The sequence below is a fragment of the Notolabrus celidotus genome, chromosome 10, assembly GCF_009762535.1.
Source record: "Notolabrus celidotus isolate fNotCel1 chromosome 10, fNotCel1.pri, whole genome shotgun sequence".
In the NCBI taxonomy this organism is placed as follows: domain Eukaryota; kingdom Metazoa; phylum Chordata; class Actinopteri; order Labriformes; family Labridae; genus Notolabrus; species Notolabrus celidotus.
This window is the reverse complement of record NC_048281.1, coordinates 29,709,533-29,735,015: the sequence shown is the minus strand read 5'-3', so window position 1 is coordinate 29,735,015 and position 25,483 is coordinate 29,709,533. Positions and strand designations below refer to the sequence as shown.

At 40.7% G+C, this 25,483-nt stretch overlaps 1 protein-coding gene across 3 annotated transcripts in view; it reads left to right on the top strand.

Annotated features, from left to right (window-relative positions):
• The window catches only part of ankrd50l (ankyrin repeat domain 50-like), a 144,627-nt gene that overhangs the window by 6,468 nt on the left and 112,676 nt on the right, over window positions 1-25,483 (top strand). The window contains exon 3 of one of the 3 annotated variants that reach the window (XM_034693386.1): window positions 5,987-6,113. The exons of the other annotated variants lie outside the window; for them this stretch is intronic. The gene's annotated coding sequence lies outside the window, so the exon portion shown is untranslated. The remainder of the gene's footprint in view (window positions 1-5,986; window positions 6,114-25,483) is intronic. 3 annotated transcript variants of the gene reach the window in all.

Below are 25,483 nucleotides of genomic sequence, written 5' to 3'. Positions count from 1 at the left end.
ATCAGTGTATGCAAACTAGGATCCCAACAGGATGAGCAGTCCCTGGTGACCCCAACTATCTAGAAATATGGTAGTTGGGCCCAGTAGCTCCTCAGGTTGCTCTCACAACGGTGCCCTCTGGCTGTCATTATTTCCTGACACTCGAGACCAACCTGAGATGGACACTAATGTTTTTATTTTGTGGCTTTAATGCCTTTATTGAGAGATCTGGGTAATGGATAGAGAAGGGAAGTGACAGAGAGAGTGGGGAATGGGGCCACAAGTTGAAACCCAACCTATGCCAGTGGAGTACGCAATTTTACCACTAGGCCAAACCGGGGCCTGGGAGACAGAATCTTATGTTTTTCATTGTACAATTCAGAATGCAAACAAAAACAAAGTTTTTGCCGAAGTGGCAACTAGGGATGGGCATTTCAAGCCAAAATACAATTTGATAATCATTGGCATCTTCGACGATTATTCTAATAATAAGGATGAGGTGCTGCTAGTAGCGGGCACTGACAGCGTCTGTTTCGATCTTTATGTCGGTGTTTCTGTGACGCGGCGTGGCGTGTGTGTTTACATTTTACAGCCATGCTCAGTCTCTTGAAATACGTGTTTAGTAGAATGAGGTTTGGACGGAGAAAATTACAGCGACTGTCGCTAATGTTTTCTTCTTCTTTTTGCTATTTAATGCAGTTAGCATTCTTCTTCTTCTGTTACTTTATGGGGTTAGCAAACAGCTTTCAGACACTCTATCGCCACCGTCTGGCAGGAATACCGTGTTGTTGCTGCTGCTAAACTGTTGACCAAATCATCTACAAGGTCTCATGTTACACTGATCCTCATTTCTTTGCACTGGCTTCCAGTCAAATGTAGGATCCAGTTTTAAAATTCTTGTTGTTGTGTACAGAGCGCTCAATGGTCAGGCTCCAGTCTACATTAGGGAGCTGCTGAAGCCTTACAACTCCAGCAGGACTGTGAGGTCCTCTGATCAGGGTTTATTGGTTGTGCCTCGTACCAGGTTAAAAACTAAAGGGGACTCTGCTTTCCAGGGGGTTGGTCCTAAACTCTGGAACAGTCTCCCTCTGGAACTGAGAACTGTGGACACTGTTGACATGTTTAAAAAGCAGTTGAATACCTATCTGTTTAGACTTGCCTTTGTTTAACCTGTTTGTTTTTTATGTCGTGTTTTTGTATTTACTTGCAATCGCTGTTTTTTTTAATGTTTTTTTTATTGTTGTTGCTGTAAAGCACCTTGTGACCTCTGTTCTTGAGAGGTGCTCTATAAATAAATCTTACTTACTTACTTACTTACAACCAGGCCCCGGTAAAAACAATGAAAAAATTTTACTTTTAAAATAAGAATTTTTTTTTGCAGTGAACGAATATTCTAAAATCTTTGCCCATAGTGCCCCTAGTGGCAACCAACTGTGAAGAAATGTGCCAGAATCCTTAAGGTGGATTGATTTGATAAGACGTGGATGGTTGTCACTAGCTATTAAGAACTATTCATCATTGTTATGAGTGTTTGACCTATCAGAATCAAGTATTCACCACAGATATAACCAAAGTTATAAGCACTTAACAAATGAGCAGGTCCTTTGGTAACATTTGGAAACAGTGGCAAACAAAACTTACTTTTTGACAGCAGAAATCTTGAGCAGAACCAGGCTTTACCATCTGCTGTGACTTGACAAAGTGGGACAGAGGAAGAGGCAGAAAGAGAGAGACTGATGAAGACAAACAAACAAACAAACAGGGCGTCATATTATGGTGCTCTTTTTTGCCTTTCTGATCAGAGTAGTTTTAAGGGTATGTTATATGTGGCCTTATCTGTATGAACTCATTTTTCTTAGCATGGAAAAAGTCTCATTGTTGGTTATTATTTGGTTACAATCACAACAAGCAGTGTAATTGTATGATTGTCACCCTTTGTGCTCGGGGAAGAACGACACTAACACCAGCGTGCCCAACATCCCCTCTGGCCTCGCTCTCTTTTGCCCCGGGGCGTCTTGTGCAGGCTCATGTGTCCTAATCGTCCCCCTCTCACATCACTTCCACTGACCCCCTGTTGTGGAGAGAGAGAGCAACATTACATCTTAATCTCACCCGCTTGATGGAGAATGCAGGTCCCTGAAAAGCAGCATTTTCTGGTTACATGAACCCATTTGTGGTGAATCAACCATATGCCAATTGACATGGCTGCGGCTGAATGGCCAGCGTGGATTGTAACAGTGGTGTGGGGACAAAAAGCCCCCCGCGGGCTCCCACACCTCCACCAGAACTGAACAGACGTTCAGGCTGCTGCTGACACAAGGCCAGAATCCCCCCCACCTCCACCCCCCCCCTCCATGATACACTGACACAATATTGGTCCGCAATCAGCCTCTTATGCTTGTGTTTTAAATATGATGTTGGGAAAACAACAGATAGAACAGATTACACGTTCGCTCCATGATGTTATTCAGTTTAAACATCTTCAGTTTCTGTTTTATTAATAGTAGGAACAACTACATTAAAAATATTATTAAAACTTGAGTTATGAAAACTCAATTCTTATCTGCAACAATTTATCTTAAATCTTATCATGAAGCCTCAATTATTTTCTAACAGCAGCATATTTTTTCTTAAAGATATCACTGTCAGCCTCTACTGTTACTTTACCAAATATGTATAAAGTTTAATTATAAAGCCTTATATTTAACAGTATTTATCAGCAAATTCAGAGGAAAAATAAATCAATATAAGTATGCCAATATCACAATTTTTTTAAAGCATTATGTTGCAAGAGAAATGTGGAATACACAAAAATTAAATGTTTAAATTAAGCCAAGAACAATCACAGAATCAACATTTCTTTCTTTTTTCTGTCCTGAGCATTCCTCAAAATAATAAGTTATTGATTTCATCATTTTTGTAACAATTTTCTGTGTTTTAATTGGGGAAAAAAAGGACTTTAGGTAAAAAAAAATACATCTATAAAATCAAAGAATTCAACAAATCTTTTCAGTGCAGATTTTTACATCTTTGAAAAGACAGACTGAATGAACTACAAATATTTAAAACATTGATTCAAATGGGAAACGTTTCTCTTTTCATTATTTAATCATGCTGATAACTCTAAAGTGTCTTAACATTGAGATTGCTATATTTAAACAACCCTTTGGATTTGAAAAAGGAAAGCTATAAGCCAATAAACCTGTATGAAATTCAAAATATGTACTTAGATGTGCATTAACACTTACAAATAAAGTAATAGATACAAATATATAAATAAATGATATAAAAAGTAGCTGTTTGGGAATGGAATTGAATTGATTGAATGTCTTAAAGTATAGAAATCATTAATTTTTGGTCTCCAATCAAAGTGTTGTTTGTGACTGGTTGGACATGTGTGTAATTAAGTTGTAATCAGGTGGCAGTTGACTCTTTAAGACAAACGAACACACCAGTCCTCGTCTTTTCTGCACCAGTGATCCCACATGAGAGCGTGAGACGGCCAGCTTTAGTGAAAATGAGCCCTGATTGGAGAGGCAAGCTGGCCCTGCCACTCCACCGACTGTACCGCTGGAGAGGCCAGTGCGTTCACCATATGGGACAGGGATGGTCAATAGGATTACGTCGTGCACCTCTCCTTCTCCCTCTTCTGTCCTCCACACATAATCAACCAGGGGATGAAGTCCTGGCCCACCAAGCCTCCGCTGAAGTATCCCAGATCCCCTTTTCCCTACTTGGGAAGGGAGAGTGGGGCAGTGGGGGTCTCGTGGGCCGAGAGAAAGAGCAGGGGGGACCACCAGATGGATTAACATATTCAACAGAGGCAGAGATCAAGCCTTTATAGAGTGAGGACAGAGGGAGGCTTTCTCTTTCACATACAGAGTCTGAGAGAAAACAGAAATGAGTGTAAGCTGGATTTGTTTTCATTGTCATGGAAAATCAGCGATGGGCCAAGTGATAACTCCAGCACTCAAATGTAGCCTCATTTTTTTCACCAAGGCAGGAGTGGAAATTTGAAGGAAAACGCGGTGCTGGAGAGAAACTTGTTTTGAGCTCAAAGTCCTCACACTGAGGCGCAGTAGTACCAGACGTAGTTTCATTTGATTCTTCTTTATATTTAAACATTTTAGCGAGATACTACCAACTTCCTCACCTCATCATCTGACTAAATTCTACAATTGTATCTCCTGTCTTTATGACATTTCATAGTTTTCAGACATGGCTCACTTCTTGTTTGGAAAGGAATGTTTTGCCAGGGTGTATTCGACTACAAAAGACTGCTGTCACTATTGGTAGGGACAATTGTTGAAAATGATTATCTAAGATTGAGCTACAGAGACAATTGACAGATAATAAAATGATATCAAATTTAAACTGGTCTCTTAACTTTAAGATTTCTAAGTTTTTCCAGTTTGTACATGACCATGTTACATCTGTAATATTTGTACTTTTGATGCTTATATCCCAGGGATGTGATTTATATGGAATTCCACATTTCACAACTGAAAGTGACCCACGTGAATTGTGGATATCTGTAACAACAAGTTTCAAAGAAAGAGGTTAATAAGCTGTTTCGGAAATAAGTAGAATTTTTAGGACCTCTCATTGGCTGAAATTTAGGATAATACTTTCAATTCCCAAGTATTCATGCTAATGTTGTAACTCAACCTGTTATCCTTTAGCGATAGACCGATTAATGTTGATCAGATTAATGGCATTTTAGTTGAAAACCATTCATGGTCAACCACCATATTAGCTGTTTGTGTTTATATTCAGGCTGTGTATGAACTTGAAAATACGTTATATCATTAGCCACTAGCTAATTGCACATCTGACCATGTTGTGCAATAAAATGTGATCTGGTTAGGGTAGATCTGGGGGATATTGAAAATGATAAAATATTCATCAGTCGATATTGATAATTATCAAGATAAATATCAAATCAGAATTTCATTCAAATTTAAAGGCAGATTATTTCCTGATTGAAAGTTGATTGGTTTGATAGCTCGTGTCTGGATTTAGTTTTCTGATAAGCTTCTTGAATCCATCATTTGTGTAAGATGAGATTTGTGATGTTTTAGTTTGTAGATTCTTCTCATCCTGTGTCACGATTGGCTGTTCAATGCCTCTTCTTCTCCTGTCTAATGTTGATTGGCAACTACCATTTAAGGCTCATTAGCGCCAGTGATTGTGGGGTGTAATTATATGTTTATTTATATCTATTTTTTATCAATTATTTGTTATATTTCTATTGAGAAAAAATATATCATGATAATTATCATTACCGAATTATCGCCCAGCCCTAGGTTAGGATTACCGCTTTGTTTCCTTGTATTTTCATAACTAAGGCTGTTGATGTCATCGAGGCTCACAGCTCAGTGTTTGAAGGGATTTTACTCTTGAAATGAGTATTTGAAGTTTGGTGTTGCTACTTTTACCCAAGTCAAAGATCTTTATACTTCATCCCTCCTGGCAAACACCACACACAGACACAGTTTGTAGGCACACACATGCACACACAAATTACCACTATGCTGTGAACGAACCCTTTGGCCTGTCCCAGCATGGGCACCAGATTAGAGACCCCGTGTTTTTTGCTGGTTTGCTGTTCTCATGACATGTGAATGGCCAGAGAGATAGTGGACCAACATTATCCTTCAGATTCATCTCCACATCAAAGATGAGCCCAACGGCCAGAGGGATACCACCCGTAAAGAGCGCAGAGACCCCGCTGCTAATGTTGGATTAGAGATCCTGAGGCAGAGAGGAGCTTGTGAAGTGTTTGTGAGTCACTGTTGATATTTGATCGGGCTATGTTCTCTTCTTTTTATCATCTTTGAGAGACAAAGAGGGACAGACATGAAATAATCACATTAAATCACTGTTATGTCATTGCCTATCACAACAAGTCACTGATCATTTTGTTGAACATGTTTTCCAAAACCATCATTTTTCTCTGAAGCAAAATAAGCTCTCTCTCTGCTCTTGTGTTCATGCTTTCCAGAAGACTTTGAACATGGATTTGGACAGGATTTACTTCCATTCAGTCACGAGATCCTTAGTGAAGTCCAACAATGAAGGTCTGCTCTCCGCTGGTGCTCCAGTTCTACCCAAAGGTGTCTGATAGGGTTGAGGTCAGTGATCCCTGTGAGCCAGTATTAGGGTCAGTGCGGTTGAATCCTGAGAATGTGTCCCTATAATGCATGATATTTTGCGTAGCATCCAACTATAACCAGTTGTTGTTTTGTAACTACCTCCTATGTTGCATCTCGTACAGAAGGACTAAGTACATAAGGTGGCATCTGTTAAGAATCTATTTAGTGTCTGTTTCAAGTACATTTCAGTATTTACTTAAAGTTCCCCTTCCATGTGTATCAACTGTATCAACTGGATTCCAACCAGCTGGAAAACAGGATCAGCTGCTCTGGCTCTCTAATATTGCTGTGCCCACAATTACAAGAAATATAAGGATCTTAAAGTACAGTGGTGGAAAAAAGTTTTCGGACTCCCCATGCATTTGTGAAATATTTCATTGAGGTCTTCAAGTGCAATTTCTTTTAGTACAGTCACAGCCAGGTTTATTTATTTTTTTGTTCAGTTTTGAACACATTCTCTTTTATTTGTTGACTTTGATACCGACAATGTTGAGAACTGACATAGTGAAACTACAAAAATCATTTGTATTTGTTTATGTCTGCCTAATGCTTGAAACGCAAAAAAAGATTTCTTCACAAACATTTCATGACAATATTTAATATTTGAGATTGTGTAAAAAATCAATGGTGTCTGAAAACTTTTTCTAACATTTAACAACATTTATAGCTTTGTTTAAATCCCAAATTAAGACAGTTAAAAAATACTTTACATTTTAAAAATAGACTTTAAAACTCTTTTGAAAAGCACAGTTATTTAATGTTAAACATGCAATTAACAATGTGATTAACTCAATTAAAGAAATGAATCATTTGACAGCCCTGCTTTTTAAAAGTAGGAGTACAAACAGTGAATCACAACAGAGTAATAACAAACTCTCATGGAGGAAAATTGAAGACGTTGAAAAATGTCATACTCCTATATCTAAAATAGGATTCAAGATTTTCACAAATTCTGAACAAACGCCCAAAAGCAGACAAAAAGGGACCTAGAAGCAAACAAATGTGATGTCTTAAATAGTAAGCAGAGTATTACAGTGACAGCGCCACCTGAATTTTGTAGCAGGCTCTTTTAATTCCAAATATGAATTGTTGTTTTTAGTCGGAGTTGATCCAGAAGAATTTAGACTTCGACACTTTCTGTGTTTTAAAGGATTAGGAAGAGATACACAGATGTATTAGTTTAACACCGGTAGCAGCCAATATCAACACTATTGAGAAACAGCGGCACGCCACTGACAAATGTTGTACCATGAACCAATGTCAGATGCTGAAGTGTATTCGCTGTGTCACATCAGTCTAATGTTGATATACTAGTATACCTTACTGCTGATTCTGCAAAGAGGTATTTCTATTGAGTAGAAGAAGTCAGCTGTTAAGCAAACTCTGATGTGACCTGAAAGAGAAACAGGTGATTTGTTTTCATGGTCAAACTTTAAAGAAATGTCAGCAGTGAGGGGGCTTTTCACAGTCTCAGAGCAGGATCGGCTACATGCAGTTTGTAAGGCATGTTCCAGTGACAGTTTAAGAAGACAGACCACTAGCAACAGTCTTAATACATCAAATCTGATAGCTAATGTGAAAAACAGACACAAGGAAAGACGAAGAGGTAATGGATAATTAATTGGAATGGGTTATCGGTGATTAGTTAGTTATTTTCAGCACTAGTGTCCGCCCTGATTTTCACAACCATTGCATTCCTACAGAAGAGACAAGATGAGAAAAAGTCAACGTGGAAGGAGTTATGGGTGAGGGGTCACACTCACCATCAGTGATATTAATCTGCTGAGCATGTTGGGTGGGATACGATGAGAAAAAAGAGGGAGATTGAAACGAGATAAAGGGAGCGACATATCGATGCAGAGCAGGAGACAGAAAGAAAACAATGCAGCAGCAGCCAGAGAAAGAGGGCGAACCTGCTGCCTGGCTGCTGGTGTTGTGATGGATGAGGTCACTGAGAGGGCTTCCCCAAAATGCAGAGTGTCTTCAGAGGGTCAGTGAGAGGTTGGGTTGAGGTCAGAGTGCACCCAAAGGGGAGATGCAGAGTCTGAAAGTAGTGCAATAAATTTTAGTAAAAATGATTGTGAGTGAATTTTTTCCTGACAGTAATTTTTCCCAACTTTTTGACTCTTTCTGACCGACATAGTTGACCATCATGGTGTTAAAGTACATCTTCTACATTAAACTCCTCATCATACTGTACACCTCAACTTGTGTTTCTCCAAAGTCCAGCCCAGCTGTGGGAGTCAGTTTGTATACCACCGCCAAGGGCTGCTCTGACATTAAAGAGAGCTTAAGTGATGGCACTGCTTGAAATGTTAGTAATATATTTACCATAAATGTACTGTGAGGCATTAAATCCACCACTATTAAAAAGGCAAAGTGCACACACCCAAGGAAACACCTGTTTCATTGGTAAAGAGGGGTATTTCAGCACTTAGCACACCAATCAGCACCATTGGAGCCATGAACACAGCAGTTTTGTTTTTGTATCAAAGTAACCCACACGAAAGGATTCAATGAGGTGCTGACCCATTAGACTTAAAGTGTAAAAAGTCATAATAATAATAATAATGATAATTTTATTTGTAGAGCACTTTTCAAAAACCAAGTTACAAAGTGCTTCAAATGGGCAGCAAAATAAAACAGGCAGTTCATAAAAACAAGATAGAGAAATAAAACATATTTTAAAAGACAGAAAAGTCCACTAAAAGAACTCTAAAGGAATAAAACACTTTTAAAATATATTTCTTAAGACAATTAAATACAATAAAATAAAACAAGATTAAATTAAATTCAGATAAAATCAGGAAAGGCTCTACAATAAAAGTATGATTTTTGAGATGAGATTAGATGGTCTTGAAGAAGGCCAGAGGCCCAAAATGATGATTTATGGAAACAGTGGTTTTGTCACCAGGATGACCTGGCTCCATCCTTGTCCTGATAGCTCAAATCAGCATGCTGGGACACATGATGGATCAGTATCGAGTCAGACACTTTGGGGGGTTTCATGTTTTTTATTGGGTTGGTTCAAAATGCCAAAAAGAACATAAAGTTTGTGAAGATGCTTAATACAATTAAATTATTAATATTTGAATTGTGGTGAAAAATCAAACAATTTCACTGTTTTATGCCAGGATCCCCAGCTTGAACTCTGGACAGTCCGTGCTGTCTGATCACCGAACACATTCCCAACAGGGGACATGATGTCAGGACTTACCTTGAAGTCCATTCTTCCTTCAATGGTTCTCTGTTTTCTTGGCTTCAGGAGAAATATAAACCGTCTCTATTTTTTATTTTATGATGCTGTCTTTTCACGTGCTGTCATCACATTTCTTGACTTCATAGCTAGCTGCGTTAGCTATAAGCCATCTACAGTATGTTGTAAGCTTTAGGGGGCTGTGAAAATTGCATGTTTTTACAAAAATGTTAACATAATATAAAAATAATCTTTATGCTGCAGACTTTTTTTAACCAGCAAAGTTCTGGAAATATTTTTCTTTGAAGGTAGATAGAAAATGGCCAGTATCAGGTCGTTGGTGGCCTAGCGATCTAAGCGCCCCACATACAGAGGCTACAGTCCTTGTTGCAGAGGTCGCCTGTTCGACTCCCGGCCGCGACCATTTGCTACATGTCTTACGCCCCTCCCTGCTCCCCACATTTCCTGTCTCTCCTCAGCTATCCTATCAAATAAAGGCAAAAAAAAGCCTAAAAAAAAAAAGAAAATGACCAGTATCAAATTCCCACTTGTCTGAAAGTGATAGAAAAACTGTTATGCTAACACAAATTACAGAAACTGGCCAAGGAAAAGCTTGAAAGTTTTGAATATCAACAAAAATATCACAAGGTAACACGTTGTGAAAAACACATTTGATTGTCCAACAACTCCAATAACAGCATACATGCTAATTCCAACACACATACTGTACACACAGAGTACTTCCCTGTGTTGTCGCTTGGTGTCCCCGTGTGGGAGGGCCAGCCGTGGAGTAGCTATGTGTGAAGGTAACCTTTTCAACCGTGTTGGAGCCACTTGGTAAACACACACTATAATTACTGCTTATTAGAGGCTATAGGGGCCCATTAGTGGCACCGGCCCTACCCCTCACTCTGCCTGCCACCTCATTATAGGAGCCAGCACAGCACAGTCTGCCTCATTACCACCTGCCTGTTAAACTCATACACACACATGCATCCATGCAGACACACACGCACACACACACACACACACACACACACACACACACACACACACACACACACACACACACACACACACACAAAAACAAAAAACAAGTAAACATGCACACACAAACACACTGCAGGTGCTGCCAGACTGAAGTCAGGTGTTGACTTGTTAACTGTTGGGGAAAAAAGCTGTATGTGAGAGAGAGAGAGAGAGAGAGAGAGAGAGAGAGAGAGAGAGAGAGAGAGAGAGAGAGAGAGAGAGAGAGAGAGAGAGAGAGAGAGAGAGAGAGAGAGAGAGAGAGAGTATAGCGAGAGTATAGCATGTTTATTACATTCATCCAAAGTGATCAGCTTGGAGTTATTGACTTGTGCAAATTAGTAAATGTAGTTATCATTGTGTTATTACTGTGATTAGTCCAAAATTGTGCTGAACAAATCCAACAACAAAGGCCTCAAATGTAGAAGGTTATATAAGTGTAATAAAATCATCTGTTTGAACATTTAATATCCTTCGTTTGTATTATTTTGAATTCAATTTATGTCCAAAAAGATTGGCAAATAACCTAATTTCATATCATTTACATTTTGCAGATTACTGTAACTTTTTTTTTAGAAATGACTCTTTGTGTTTTCACTGTAAATAATAAACACTGAAAGAAGGTGAACATAGAAAAACATTTAAATCCAACAGCACAAGTTCCAAAATAGTTAAGTAGACTGAAAGATAAATACAAAACAATCTTGCTCATGAATATGTGTCTGTTGCGCTACTATATCATTCCAATAATAATAATAATTGAAGGATTTTATCTGGCAATAACTGTCATTATTGCATAGAGGCCAACAGGTTGCCCAAAGAATGCAGACATGATGCACATGGAGCGTCATTCAAGTTGAGGATATGTGATGTAATGGACTCTTTTTCTATATTTATTTGAGGTAAAGTTTAATTAATTGTGATTAAACTGAGGCAGAGGAAAGTAATGTGTTAAATTCAGTAACAGCTACAAAGTGCAGCTTACATTTTGCCTGATTATAGCTGTGAGTGTTTAAAAAGTCTGTGTTTTAAACTCTTAGCCGTGCCTGTAGGTAAGTAATAACACATGCATTTCATGCGCGCAAACATACACAACACGTCCTTCTTAATTGCCCTCTCAGTGCCCCCCATTTTGACCCAGTCTCTATTAAATAAAACAATCATGTCACATTCCAGACCATGCCACCCTATGCTGTTCAGTGTGCCGCCTGTGCTGCAGACAAAAGCCTCCTCTCAGTCAGCAGGCACTGAACCGGGTGCAGCTGCCACAGCCGTTTCTTCACTTCACTGGCAAGGCCCGAGCTTCTCAACAGCACTGATTTACTGAGGAAAACAGACACTATTTTCTCCCCCAACCGACCCTCTCTCTTCCATTTCTCCCATCCTCCTCTGCCCTCCCTGTGCCCCCTGTTAGGGTTACAATTTCTTAGCAGAGTCTGTTTGACTCTGCCAAGACGGAGGAGCTGCCAACACACTCTCTTTCTCTTTGATTCTTGTTTTTATTCTCTGTCAAGTCTTTCTCTCTCAGGCCTCTGTCGAGTTACAGTAGTTGAGTGTATGGCACCATGGTAGCACTGGCAGTTGAAGACTTGTATCCGTCTCAGTTGCACGCTCTCTTGGTGTTTTTCTTAGTGTCTTTGTCTTTTTTTTCTGTCCCTCCAGGTGAATGTGAGACAGGCATGGGTGCCAGGGAAGCAGATGGCTTAAAGAAAGTGAAGGAAAGCAAAAGTTACAAGATAAAAAAACAACTATGTGGTGGAGGGATGTTGTTGAGAATACTAAACACTATAGGAGATTCACCTAAACCACCTAAAATGACCTAGAATGACCTACACTGACATCCAAAAACAGACTTATATAAATACTTTCCTATCTGCCTCCTTTATGATTAATATTGCTCACATGTACACTACCGGTCAAAAGTTTTAGAACACCCCAATTTTTCCACTTTTTTTATTGAAATCCAAGCAGTTCACGCCCATTTAACAGCTTTAAATGGTACAAAAGTAAGTGGTGAACTGCCAGAGATAAAAAAGAAAGGGTAAGATTCCCCAAAACTGAAAAAAGAATGTACATTTCAGAATTATATGAAAAGGCCTTTTTTTTTCAGGGAACAGGAAACGGGTTGCTGTTCTGCAGCAATTGAGGTTAGTCAAGCCTTGAAAGTTGGTGCTACCAATTCTTACAGGTGTCCCAACTGTCCTTGATTACTTCCAACTCCCTCTGTCTGCATAAAAGTAGTGTTGGAACTAGTGGTGCAATGGATCACTGTTGATCCGTGATCCGTTCGGATGCCCCTCCACGGTTCGGCACGGACGTAGTCCGCGGATCGGTTGATGAAAAAAGTTGCGCGTGTTCACGTGATGACTGCATGTTCAATCCACTCTCACTCGTCAAGCGCAGCGGTAGTCGTGGTAAGTGAAGGAGCAGAGGAACTTGAAAAATCTCCTGCATCTTGTAAGTCACATGTATGGGAGCATTTTGGGTTTCCCTGTGAAATACAGTGAATGCTGAATGTGCTTGAGCCACGTTAAGAAATTCCGTTGCGCACCCACTAGACCAGAGGCCGTCAATACGCGGCCCGCGGACCGCATCCGGCCGTCTATTTGTGGCCCCTGAACTGTTATTCCTTCACTCTGTGTTTTGGTCGGGTCACCGCGTGTTTACTGGGACTTGTCTCCATGTCAACGATACGCAGAGAGGCTCTTACTGGGTCACTTAGAGTCCAATGCTGCGAGTACAATTTTTGTGGACGGTGAAAATCAGCGATTGAAAGAAGAATAGAGTGAAATTTTAGAAGTTCCTCTGCTCCTTCACTTGCCATGCCATGAAATGCAGTGAATGAGGCAGGACGGCCCACAGATAGGGTGCTTTGCACATGCAGCACATTTTGAGTTGAATGTTGTTTTTATTTAATGGGCAAAGTGTTTTACAAAATAAATGGAGGGACAAAGTTATATTTGTCTTGTCTTCTTTTTTTTTTTTCTTTTTTTTTTGCTGATCCGAAAAATGATCCGATCCGTGACTCAAAACCGTGATCTGATCCGAACCGTGAGTTTTTTGATCCGTTGCACCCCTAGTTGGAACACACTGTGGTACCATATGCTTATGAGCAATATTTGAACAGTCTTGTACTCCAGAAAGTAATGTGTTGCTTAATACATGGCAAGAAAAAGATGCCAAAGGTGGCTACTTCGGTGAGTCTAAAGTGTAGACTACATTTTGGTTTATGAATTGATTCCATTATTTATTTTTTAAATTCAATTGTTTATTTGTTCGATGTTTTAATTTCAGAACACAATAAAACATTGAACTGCATAATATTCAATAAAAAAGTGGAAAATTGGGGTGTTCTAAACCCTTTGACCGGTAGTGTATATAAGAAAAAAACTTGTTTAACAGATATTTTGGTGCCTTATTTCCATAGCTTTGGTCCTTGTTTCCATCAGATAGGAAAAAACTGTACCCTCAAAGTAAATGCTCAAGTCCAACAAACCCAGTTCAATGATTCTTGTTGCACAGGTAGAAGTTAGAAGAAAATTTAGAACCAATTAATCAATCAATAAACTTTGAGATTTTCAAAACAAATGGCTCAATGGCAATAATAATAACACATTGCAATAATTTCACCTTTTGCCCTCATTAAATACCTTTTTCCTAAATAAAATGTATTGATGCAGACATTTTTTGCAACATCATTTTATCAGATCTTCCAGGGCCTACACAGTAACAATATCAGTGCTAAATTAAATAAAGTCATCCCTCAAGTTTGGATAAATACTGTGTTGGAGTGGAGGAGACACTTTTGTGGCCACTCATCAACTCTTACTCCAATGTTTCTTTTTAATAAGATGTCAAGTCCGTTAACTTAAGTGAGTCATGTGCCAACTCTTCCTCTGACTTTTTGAGTTTCTGAGACTTGAAGGGACTTCACATGAATGTAGATTTATCTAATCATGCAGGATATTGCAACTGGGTGCTTGTGGAAGTCAGGAAAATGCAACAAGTCAGTATTGTACAAATAGATTTGAAAATGTATGTCTAAATCTTTCCACCTAGAAACTCCAGTAAATTTCCATCAAGGTAAAAGAATGAAAAATTTGGACCAAAAATTCATTGATTTTTTAAAATCTGCTCAAAACTATCTGCTAAGTTAGAGGGATTTATGACAAATGATGTAATAAGACCTAATAAGAAAATTGAAAAAATCAGTTTAAGGAGCAGGTTGCTTCACCCTTTTCAAACAAATGAAAAAGGCCGGAGAATGACAAGAGCAAACATTTTGGCATGTCGTCCCTCGACTGTGACTGAGAGCTAAGAATCATCAACATGAAGCACCTGTTAGTCTCTGATTTAATTAGGAAAGAAAAGTGCCTGCAACAGATTACTCCCATAAGAATCCATCAAACTCCTGCCATGTGTAGCTGTTTTAAAGGTGGCTGATAAAGGAGCATGTGTGGTATTCAACATGTAAGCATATGTGTGTGTGTGTGTCCACTCCAGAGTGCTCCAAACTTTGAGGACAGCCCCTCCAGAAAACACAGGCCTGGTCCTCCAAACTCAAAGGACGTGCTCCATTCACCGCCTGGCAACGGTGCTGAGAAATGGAGAAGAGATGGGCAGAACGGAATGGATGGGCAGTAAATTATCAGCTTTTAGAGGCGAAGACGCGGTATTTATTTATAGCATTCAGCCAGGGCACTCGGGGAGGGTTGAGATGGAATGGGGGTGAGCATCTTTTGCAAGGGGCATCTTAGGTGGTCAGCATTGACCTGCACTAACCCCTTGTATCCTGTCTCTTTCTCCCACCCTTCACACTTGTCTTGTACCCAGAGCTCCTGAGACCTCCCTGGTAATTAGGGAACGAGTCACACCCACTCCCTGCCCCCAAAGGCAGTAAATTTTCCTCCTTCTCCTGGCCTTGTGACACACACACTCACACATCCTCGAATTGAGGCTTCAAGACACCATTCAGCCCGAAACCTACTTGCTCTATCCCCCACTCTACATTTTATCACCACCCCTTGTTTTGTTTTGCTGTCTCAATCCATCAATCTTCCCATTAGCCCTCCATATTACGGAAACCAAGGGGAACGCCCCCTTTACACCAGCCCTTCAAATCAGTCTTCCTCTGTGCACCTCCCTGGGCCTCCTCAACTTGCTGCTGATTCCATCCTTCCCTCCCTGCTAAAGTCCGGCCTTGTAAGTCCCACCTGTTGCTCTCCATGATCATACCCCCCCTTGTCCTGCGTGCATCTCTTCCACTTTTCTACCAATTAACCTCCAGCTTAAGTTTGACACCAGGCTGTCCTGGCACGGGAGGAAGAAATGAGGATGGGCAGAGAGAGGAGGATTGGGGATGCTGTGCGTGGAAGGTGGTGGGGGTAGCAGCACTTTGGGTGGTATGTTTCCTGCGAGGGTGGGACACAATGCCCCCAGTGTTCGGGCAGGCCCACAGGAGCTTGTTTTACAACAGGGGAGGGGCGGCCATCAATGGCCAGATGATGTGAACCACCCTGAGCCGATTCACAGTGACAAACAGCCCCCTCCAAGCATGCCCCCCACCTCCTCCCCCTCTTTTCTACTTTCTCCCATCGCCTCCCTCCTTCCCTCCAGACATTCTGTCCTGTTGGACCAAAACCAGGGCAGCAGAGGGTATGCGACAGCACCACAGCTCAATGGACTGGAAGTGAGGGTACACTCCCACACACACAGAGACACACATACTCAAAATTTCTCACATGCACAATGGGCATACATGCATACACTCACGTGCACTTATACACACAGGAACAGACCCTTTCTGTCCTTGGCCCTCTAATGACGACTCAAGCATCGTGCTGGAACATGAATTGGTATTAGTTTAATTAAACCAGTGTGGCTTTTATTTGTGTTCCTCTCTTCATTCTCAAAAAGGCAACACGACTTGATGACAGCATAATTGCTGAAGAATTGAGGGGGAGCTAGTGTGCCGACTTGCCAAGTGGGCCAACCCCCCCGTCTATCTCCTTGGGCATGCTCTTGGTCCCAATGTTCGTTGACGTCTGGTCTTACCATGTTACAAGCCCTGTTGTCTTAAGGGTAATATTTGTCAGTGCCTTTCAAAATGTTTACCTCCTCAAGATTATTAAAATCTATTTACATCTTAATCCATCCATCCATCCATCCATCCATCCATCTTCTGCCTGTACAGGTCTGTTGGTGTCAGGCTAAGTGGGTCGATACTTTCAGGTTCCTCTTTGGGGCTCCCAAGGCATCACTTGGACAGATGATATATAGAAGCCCACCAGCATCTTCTTGGTCTTCCCTTGGGTTACCCACAAGAAACTGCTTTAAGTAGATGCATGGGAGGCATCCTTGCTAGATCTTAGAGGAGACAGTCATTAGGTTCTGTCATACATGTACGCCCCTTTTACCCCTTGTCTGCAATGTGTAATGCACAGAGGCCTAATGGTGGGACAATGTCGTTCCTCCTCTGATCCTCCCTTAGAGATAGCAACAGAAGCCAAATGGGGAGAAGACAGTGGCAATGTGTAGCATCGTGTAGCCAACAGGGTTGAACAGCGCTGTGTGTATGTGCATGTCTGAGTGTGTCTGTAAGTGGCACTATTGCTGGCAACCACATACTGATGCACCAATATTACGCCGTTGTGGGGTTCAATGTGTAAGTAAAAAGGTATCGTGATATCAAAACTCCATACTGGCACTGTTGTGGAATTGCGGTGTGCAAGAGGCTATTATTTGCAGAGCTGAAGTGGGTCATATATTAATGACACACTCAGATATAGTCTACAAGGAAGCATGTAGATGTGTGGCGAAGAGTGGTAAACACCTGTCTACCTCTCACCACAGATGAAACACCTGAGATTACCCCCACAGCTAACAAGGTACGACAACATTGTTACAGGGTTGGCCAACTGCACTTGTTTGAGGTTGTGTCTGGGTTTTGGGGGGGTGACAGCTGGTTAGCAGTGGGATGGTAATAAAGTAGTCCGCCCCTTTTGTTAGGGATGATGAGCTTGTGTGTGTGTGTGATGGGATCAGGAGGCTGGTAGTGAGAGTAAAGGAATGTAACCCAGCCTCTCACTCCCTCCATATGACGCTAATTGCAGCAGAACGGGGATGGCCTGGGCTGCTTGTGTACACCATTGTTATTCCTCAGCCTATTGTCTCCGGCCTTCTGACAATCGCCATCTGAATGAGAGCCTGTTAAGCTTGGCAGATCCCCATCATTAGACCCCTTTACACCCATTGTAATGCAGCATTGAGGATACTGTAGGGCTATCAGTGACTTCAGTATGACTGAGGCCGCGTCCACAATAACACAGATAAATTTTCTTTTTGTTTAGGCCGTCCATCCACACAAAGCCAACATGTTTCACCATTGACAACTGCACTAAGGGGTGAATACATTTTCAAATGCCTCTTGTAGACCCCAGACGCTTCTCTTTCCATGGATGCTAAGTGCAATTTTTAACCCTTTGTTGTTTTGTTGTTTACCCAAGCATTCAACACAATGCAGTGGAGAGCTTTCGTGGACAGCTGGCCATATCAAACGTTTCTTAAAGATAGCATTATGTGTCATTAGTTCATAATGTAGTGTTGTTTTTTAAAATAATGTTTTGATGTTAAAGTGCAACTTCCAGGTTGGAGACCCCAGTGAATCAATGCATAGGAAATTATTTATAAAGTTTTTGTTCAATGAAATGTTTGAATTCATACACTATAGTAGCTTCTGGAGTCAATTTTTAAGTTTTATTTTACTTTTGCTTTAAAAAACGAAAATAGGATGTGATGCAGTATAAGGCAGTCCCTCCAGGATTTCGCAGGATTTCTTTGTGATTGTTGCGGCCCAAAATGCCTGAATTTTTTACAGCTTTTTGAAAAAATTGCGGTGAAAGTTGCCATTTTTCTTTTTGCTTTTTTCCCCCCAATAACGTCTCAGGGGCAAGTAAATAAGCTAAATTACAGTTGTTTTTAGAAAACATTCTTCACTGTATTTTGATTCTCTTGATTCACAGAAAAATGCCATGAAAGGGCTGTATTGCACATTTACGACGGTCCCTGAATGTACCTCGCAGTGACAGAGGCACTTGACAGGCAGTTCACGCACTCTGAAGTGAATCTGCATCTTTGATGACTAGGAGTTGATCAAAACTTACTGAAGGTGTCTGATGTATCACCAAACTGGATTAAATCAAGCTGTAGACGCAGAGCTTTTTACGGTGATGGCGGCAACAACGTCAAACCTCAAATAGTAAACAGACGTCCCCCGGTTGTGTCTTTGTCACTAACGCACACCGGGGGTAAAAATCATCAATGAAGAAGAGACAGATGCATGGAGGTGAGGAGAGCTGGTTCATAAAGCACACCTGCTGCAGGTAGAGACCAAGCGAACACTGAGCCCCTCAATCTATAAATAATAACGTTGTCATTGTCACTTGTCCTGCCTGCTGTCCTCTCTCTTCACCCGTTCTCTGTGCGTGTTTTGTTGTTGAAAAGTGACGATCAAGTGAGGACTTATGTTTATGTTCCTAGGAAGTGAAATTGATGACAAAACCGATGACGTACAGGGGCTGAGGTTAAGGTAATTGGTCAAAGTTGCGGGAAAGTTGCGGTGATTGTATAAAATTGCAAGGCCGCGAAAAAATCGCGCTGATTGGTTGAATTTGCGTTGATAGTTGCGATCGCAACTTCCTGGAGGGACTGATAAGTGAGTCCCACCAGTTAAGCTAAGGTTTATAATTGATAGATATGGATCAAAAATATCAGTTTTGTCAATTAAGTGGAAGAAAATGTTTATTCATCCGCATACGACGGATCTCAAGCTTTAACTATGAGCCTGTTGGAAGTCAAAGAGAGCAGGAACAGGACAGTATTAGAATAAATAACAGCTACAGGAGATGGGAAATTGATGAGCACTGTGACCATCATAACATAATTTATATTAAACAACAGCTGGCAACAGTTTTGAATGTTACATGCAGTCATTTAGGGTGGTGTTATCACATCAGCAGTACATTAACACTGCTCCACAACAGCCACAATAACGAGGCTGCCTGCAGTGTCTGCAGACATTTGTTAATTTTAATCAGCCTCATGAGTGCAGGTATCAGCCAATGCCGATAAATTGGCCTATCTCTAATATTGAGAATTAAAATGTTTAGATTATTCCATTCCATTAACGAGATACATCAATGACAACACCTGTATTTTAAGTTTGACAATTCAAAATTGAAAAGTCAGGTGTCAAACAGTGTCATCAAAGCCCAGTGAAGACCAGATAGGGGGTGCTGTAGAGGGATTTCTATCTCTAATTTGACTATACTGGCACCACTACTTCATGACTCCCCACGGGGGCCCTATTGACATCCATATGGCTAACCTGCCCCTCGTTGACAGTTAATTTGCTAGAGAAAAAGTGGACAAGTGCAGTAGCAGAAGAAGACAGTGGTGAAAAAAGTTAAGTACTGGAGACCTAAAAACCAAAAAGAAAAGCAATGGTGGCATGGAGGAACAGGATTGTGTTGACACTGGATCTCAATCCAATGCAGCACCTGCTGGATGAGCTTGAAAACCAAGTCTGATCCATTGAGGCTCACGCCAGATACCACAGCACACCTTCAGACGTGTAGTGGAGTCCATGTCTCATCATGTTAGGACTGTTTGGGTTCTGGCCTGACAAGAGGGTGAAGTCCAACATGATACTAGGCAGATAGTCATAATGTTATGGCTGATCAGTGTTCGAAAAACAAGAGAAACATGTCAGTATAGCAAGACTACAAACTAGGGGTGACCCCAAATAGTCGGATATTCGACGATTCGTTCTAACGAGCCTTAGTCGACTGCCAATCTCATAGTCGAATATTTGCATATGAAATGTGGATCATTCCATTCAAACCATGGGGGTGCTCAATGTCTAATTTTACTTTATTTTCCTGTTTCCCGTAAAAATAGTGTCTCATTTAGCCTATTTTTATATAAATATAAACTTGTTTAATGTAATTCTGAGAACAGCTCTTGAAGTGTTAAATCTCCTTAAAGTGGTAATTAAATCTCCCCTGGTAATTAAAGGTGGACTCTCCCATTTAGCGGGAGCTGTGGAGCAGACGTACCTCAGCTGGCCTTTAAATCTTTCTACGTTCATAGCAGCTCAAAATGTCAGGAAATAAAACTTCAGTTGATCCTAAAAACTAGTGATGAAGATGAGGAGCAGCTTCATGAAGAGGGCTGTGAGATCAAGGATTACCGGACCACACAAAAACTGTACGGGGCCAAAAGAACCAGGAGGGATACCCAAAGCTGTCCGAAGCCTCAAAAACAATCCACAGCATCCCATCCTCCTCCACGCCATCAGAGAGGATATTCTCAAAGACAGGATTTACAGTCAACAAAGCAAGGAGCGCACTTCTGCCCGTACACATGATGGTTTTCCTCACGTACAATTTGAAAAGACTCAAGCGGACAAAGACGCGATGAAAGACTGTTTTAAAGGTTCTGTTAAGAGATTTAAAAACCCTTTAGCTGGTTCAGGTTTGATTATGAACATTATACAAATGTTTAGCCTTAAGTTGAACAGACTACCCTCCGCAGCGCTGCTCTCTGCTGTGCGAACACTGTTTAAATATCTCCTGATTCCTTTCTCTATAGTGGCGCGTTGTTCCATGTTTAACGGATGGCTGCCTTATTTGAGTTTTCTCTCCTTCATCACCTCGTTGTTTTTGCAATATAGATTAAGCTATAAGTCTCTTAATTGTAAAGGGTTATGTGTAATATTGTCATGCGGTCACCATCATGCAGACTTTGGGTCAATAAGGAAAAACAACAAACATTCGACTATTCGTCGACTATGGGCAAAATCTGATGAATCAGATTCGACTAAGCAAATCCTTAGTCGGGCTCACCCCTACTACAAACATCTGATTCATTAGTTTCACAAAATGCGTCATGTAGCATGCTTATTAGTGAAAACACTACTTTTAATTATTGATTCTATTCGTGGAAGGATTAGTCAACTTCACATGATGCACAATGGTTTCTACTAATAATTGGATTATTCTTAGAAAGTTGAAGTTGAAGAAAAAGCATGTGTGTGTTATTTCACCATATTTTGCCAGATTGACAGCCTCACTCAAGTGAACGTGACACTTTTTTGTCCACACAAGTATGGTCACAAACAGCCAGCTGGCCTGCTTTGGGCAGAGTGTATCTCAGTCTAGTCTCCCTAAAACAAGCATCTGGAGGCCCAGGGAGTGAATACAAGTGTGAATATATTCATCCCCATGCTGCTTTGTTAAATCTCTGGGCGTAAAGCCGTTGTACCCCCGTGCCCTCCAGGGTGACCCCTGAGGATCAGAGACCAGGTTGTCGAAACATTTGTAACATTTGGCCAAAGCAAATCTCAGGCTGCCTGTTGAATTGAAGCTCAGACCAAAGAGGGGAGAAAAAAAATCCCCCTGGAACCCTCAAAACACTCCTTACACTGGACCAGGACCCCCCTCTCGTTCCTTATCCCTCACATACACACACTCACACACACCGAGCACGGAGGCTCAACCCCTCACAACCTCCAGCAAATCCCCTTTATCTTTTCCCAGCCAGATGGGGCCGCTGGAATAATAGCTGAAGCCCAATGAGTTCCATTCAATTTGTCATGCCGTCTAAAGGAGCTTGTAAGCTTCCCATTTGCAGTTATGTTATAGTAACCATGGGAGGCTCTGCAGTGTTAGGACTTAATTACCTCCTAATAGCTGTTGTAGAGATAAAGCCCCCAGCCAGCATCACCTAACACTGTCCGGCCCCTCAGACGCAGAGGACTGAAGACTCCCTCTGCAGCCTGGATCCACATGGTTCATCATATGTGAGATGGCCTGTAGGCTGTCTATGTTAGTGACCTCTTCACGCCATATGTACCTATGTCTATGTCTCCAGAGGAATAGAATGGCAGATTAGCTATTAACATAGGGATGATTAGTCACAAACTCACTGAAACATGAAGATCTATGAAATGGGAATTTCATAATTGGAGATGTATTTTCTAAGAGTAAAGGATGTTTTATTTATTTATTTATTTACTTATGCCTTTGTTTCTTAAAAATGTGTTACCCAGATGATCAACTGCTTAGCTCCATAAGGAAATATTTCAACATCTCTTCGATGGACATTTGTTAGAAACATTCATGGCCCCCATAGAGTAATCCCCAATGACTCTGGTCTTCTGATTTTACCCCTGGCATACATTCAGTTCATATTTATGTTTTTTAGTGGAATATCTAAACTGTTGGAGTGGATAGCTTTGAAATTTTGGTCAGATATTCATGTTCTTCTGAGGATAGAATGAGGGTCCCTTTGCATCTTCTTGTGCCACCGTCAGTTTAGAAATGTAACGCCTCTGATACTTTGTGTTCAGTGTTGTAGTTGAGAAAGCAAACCTCAAGTCCTCTGTGTTCAAGGTTGAGTTGAGTCTGAGTCACCAAAGTAAAATCTGATTTAAATAAAGTCTGAGTCTGAGTCATGTCATTGTTATTATAAGGAGGACTGCTGCCTGACTCCTGACTATACACTGTATGAACCAGGACTGACTGTGTAGGACCCTTTGGATGTTTAAAAAAAAAACACATTTCATTTATTAACTTAAGATTCTGACTTTTTCAGGAGATTTAAAAGATCAGTCAAACTACAGTGTTCTGCTTCAATGTGCCACTCTGCACCCCGTCTCTCTAAATGGGGAGTTGCACTTGGTAGGATGTGGTGGGATCACTGCAGGTGTCTTATAAACTCAAAATACCTGCAGCTCACCACGTGCCAGCCCTTGTTTGAGACTGAATAAATGATTAGAGCCTTATACTAAAAACTAACAAACAAAACAGTATATCAAATAAGTCAGAGTCCTGAGCCAGTCATCGATTGAGTCCAGGTAAGAGGAATCATTACTTAGTCCTAGCTGAGTCACAAGTCCTGAATCAAGTCTGACTCCTGGATTTGAGTACTACATTCATCAGTTGTTTCACAGCTACTTTTTTTTTTGCACTTTTGGCCTAGTTTTCTATACAACTGTTCAGAGATGTCTTCCCCCATCATGTACATCTTTTGTGTTTCTGAACTTGAAATCTTTGACATTCAACTTATTTAAATTTGTGAACAAAAAAACATGTCAGATTGTTTCTCTTAGTAATGCAAGCTACCGTTATGAGGATTTGATTGAGACAGGTTGTAAACACAGATCACTTTTGTATTGCCTCATACCTTAGGATTTTTACGTTACTCCCTGTATTGGCACTTAACTTTGTCGTTTAAAGTACAGTAAATCGTCTGTGCAGGAGATCTTCATGTGAATCTAACTAGAAGAAAATGTTACAAACACATTCACAGTAACAGCAGAGCTGGTGGTGGCAGGCGGCATCTCACGTTCCTCACTACACATTTCAACAAAAGCGAGAATTTTGCTTCATTTCGTTCCAAGATTTCCAGAGAAAGGGATGCAGGGGGAGAGCCAGGACATTATTCATGTCTTTCAGTTCATTTGGCCTCAGCCGGTCAGCTCCCCAGACAGAAAGAGAAACCTTCTCGTGTTTTTCCTCCCTCCTCTTTTTTCTGCTTTTTTGTTCCTTTTCTTTTTTATTTTGGAGGCAGATTAGCAGGATTAAGTATGGCTCACATATGCTCCTCCTCACTATTGGTATTCACCACGACACCGGACCTACCGCCACCCAGAATGATGGACAGAGAGAGGCAGAGAGAAGGAGGTGAGGAAGGAAATGTTGGAGACGATGTTGATTACATAACTTTGTGTAGTTTGAGCTGAGGGCTATTTCTACCACCTTGTTTTGGCCTCTTTAAATCAACTGAAACTTTTAAATCAAAGCACACAATTCAATTTTTGACTATAATGACATTTAGGAGGGACTCTCCCCAATTCAACACCACCATGCCCCCCTTAATGAAAGCCAAATCTGATTTCCCAAATGTGGTTTGTATATAAGTCCCTTACTGCGCTCTGACCTTCACCCTATTCAACCAACACCTCTGAGTAGAATGGGAACATTGACTGTGAGCCAGCCCCTATCGAGCAGCATCAGGGTTGGACCTCTTGTGGCTGAATTGGGCAAATGACAGCAGCCAGGTTCAAAATCTGCTGGAAAGCTTGAAGCAGAGGAGGACAATAATGCCAATGATGTTAGAATCACATAAATCTCTTTCTTCTGTCTTGTTAGAAAAAAAAACTAAGAATGAAATAAAATAAAGGTTTAACTCAGGAACACAGGGTCACACACTTGACAGGTAGGGCTCTGAGATTAAGATATTGTGCTATATTAGAAAATCACAGATAAAGTGTTTGCATAGATCAGCATCAGCTTTCATAGGAAGGTAAATGTGAGGTCATGTTTGTAAATGAGAACTGGTTCTCAAACAGTTTTACCTGATAAAATAAAGGAGATAAGAAGAGCACAAACCAATACTCTGTAGTGAGTCACTGCTGCTTTCAATCTATTTTTGTCTTTTATGATTATCAATATATTTTTTTCCTATAAATAATCCCAATGGGTTTCTGAAGCTTATGGAAAACATATTGGCTCTGATTTTTTTATTTTATAAGAAGGCATTCATAATGAAAGTTTGACATCACTTTGCAGTCTCCACTCAGTTTATTCCATGCTTTTAAAGAAAAAGGACAATTTATATCTTCTAAAACTTGACATACCTGCAATAAAAAATGTGATAGTATGAGTTGAGAAGACTTATTTTGATAGGCTTAATATTTATGAGCTACTAAATGTTCAAAGACCCAGTTATTCTAGGCAAAATATCTTGCCCAAAAGTATCATAATAGTTGCTGTAAGTTCAGGAAGCTAATTATGAGTAAGTAATAATAATAAGACTTGACTAAAACAATAGTGATAATGTGCAGACACCCCAGTATAGAGGAAAGCCAGCCTCGTCTGAATCCAGTGCCTTAGTGAGACTGTGGGAATGTGTAATGAAGCAAACGGTGGCACAGATACAAACCTCCTGATTTAAAATGCCACTTTACCCGCCTTCATTTGCATAATCTTCTTTAACGGGAGTAAACACGCGCAGGCAACGGACACAGGCGGGAGAAAACAAGAGTGTGTGTGTGTCTGTGTGT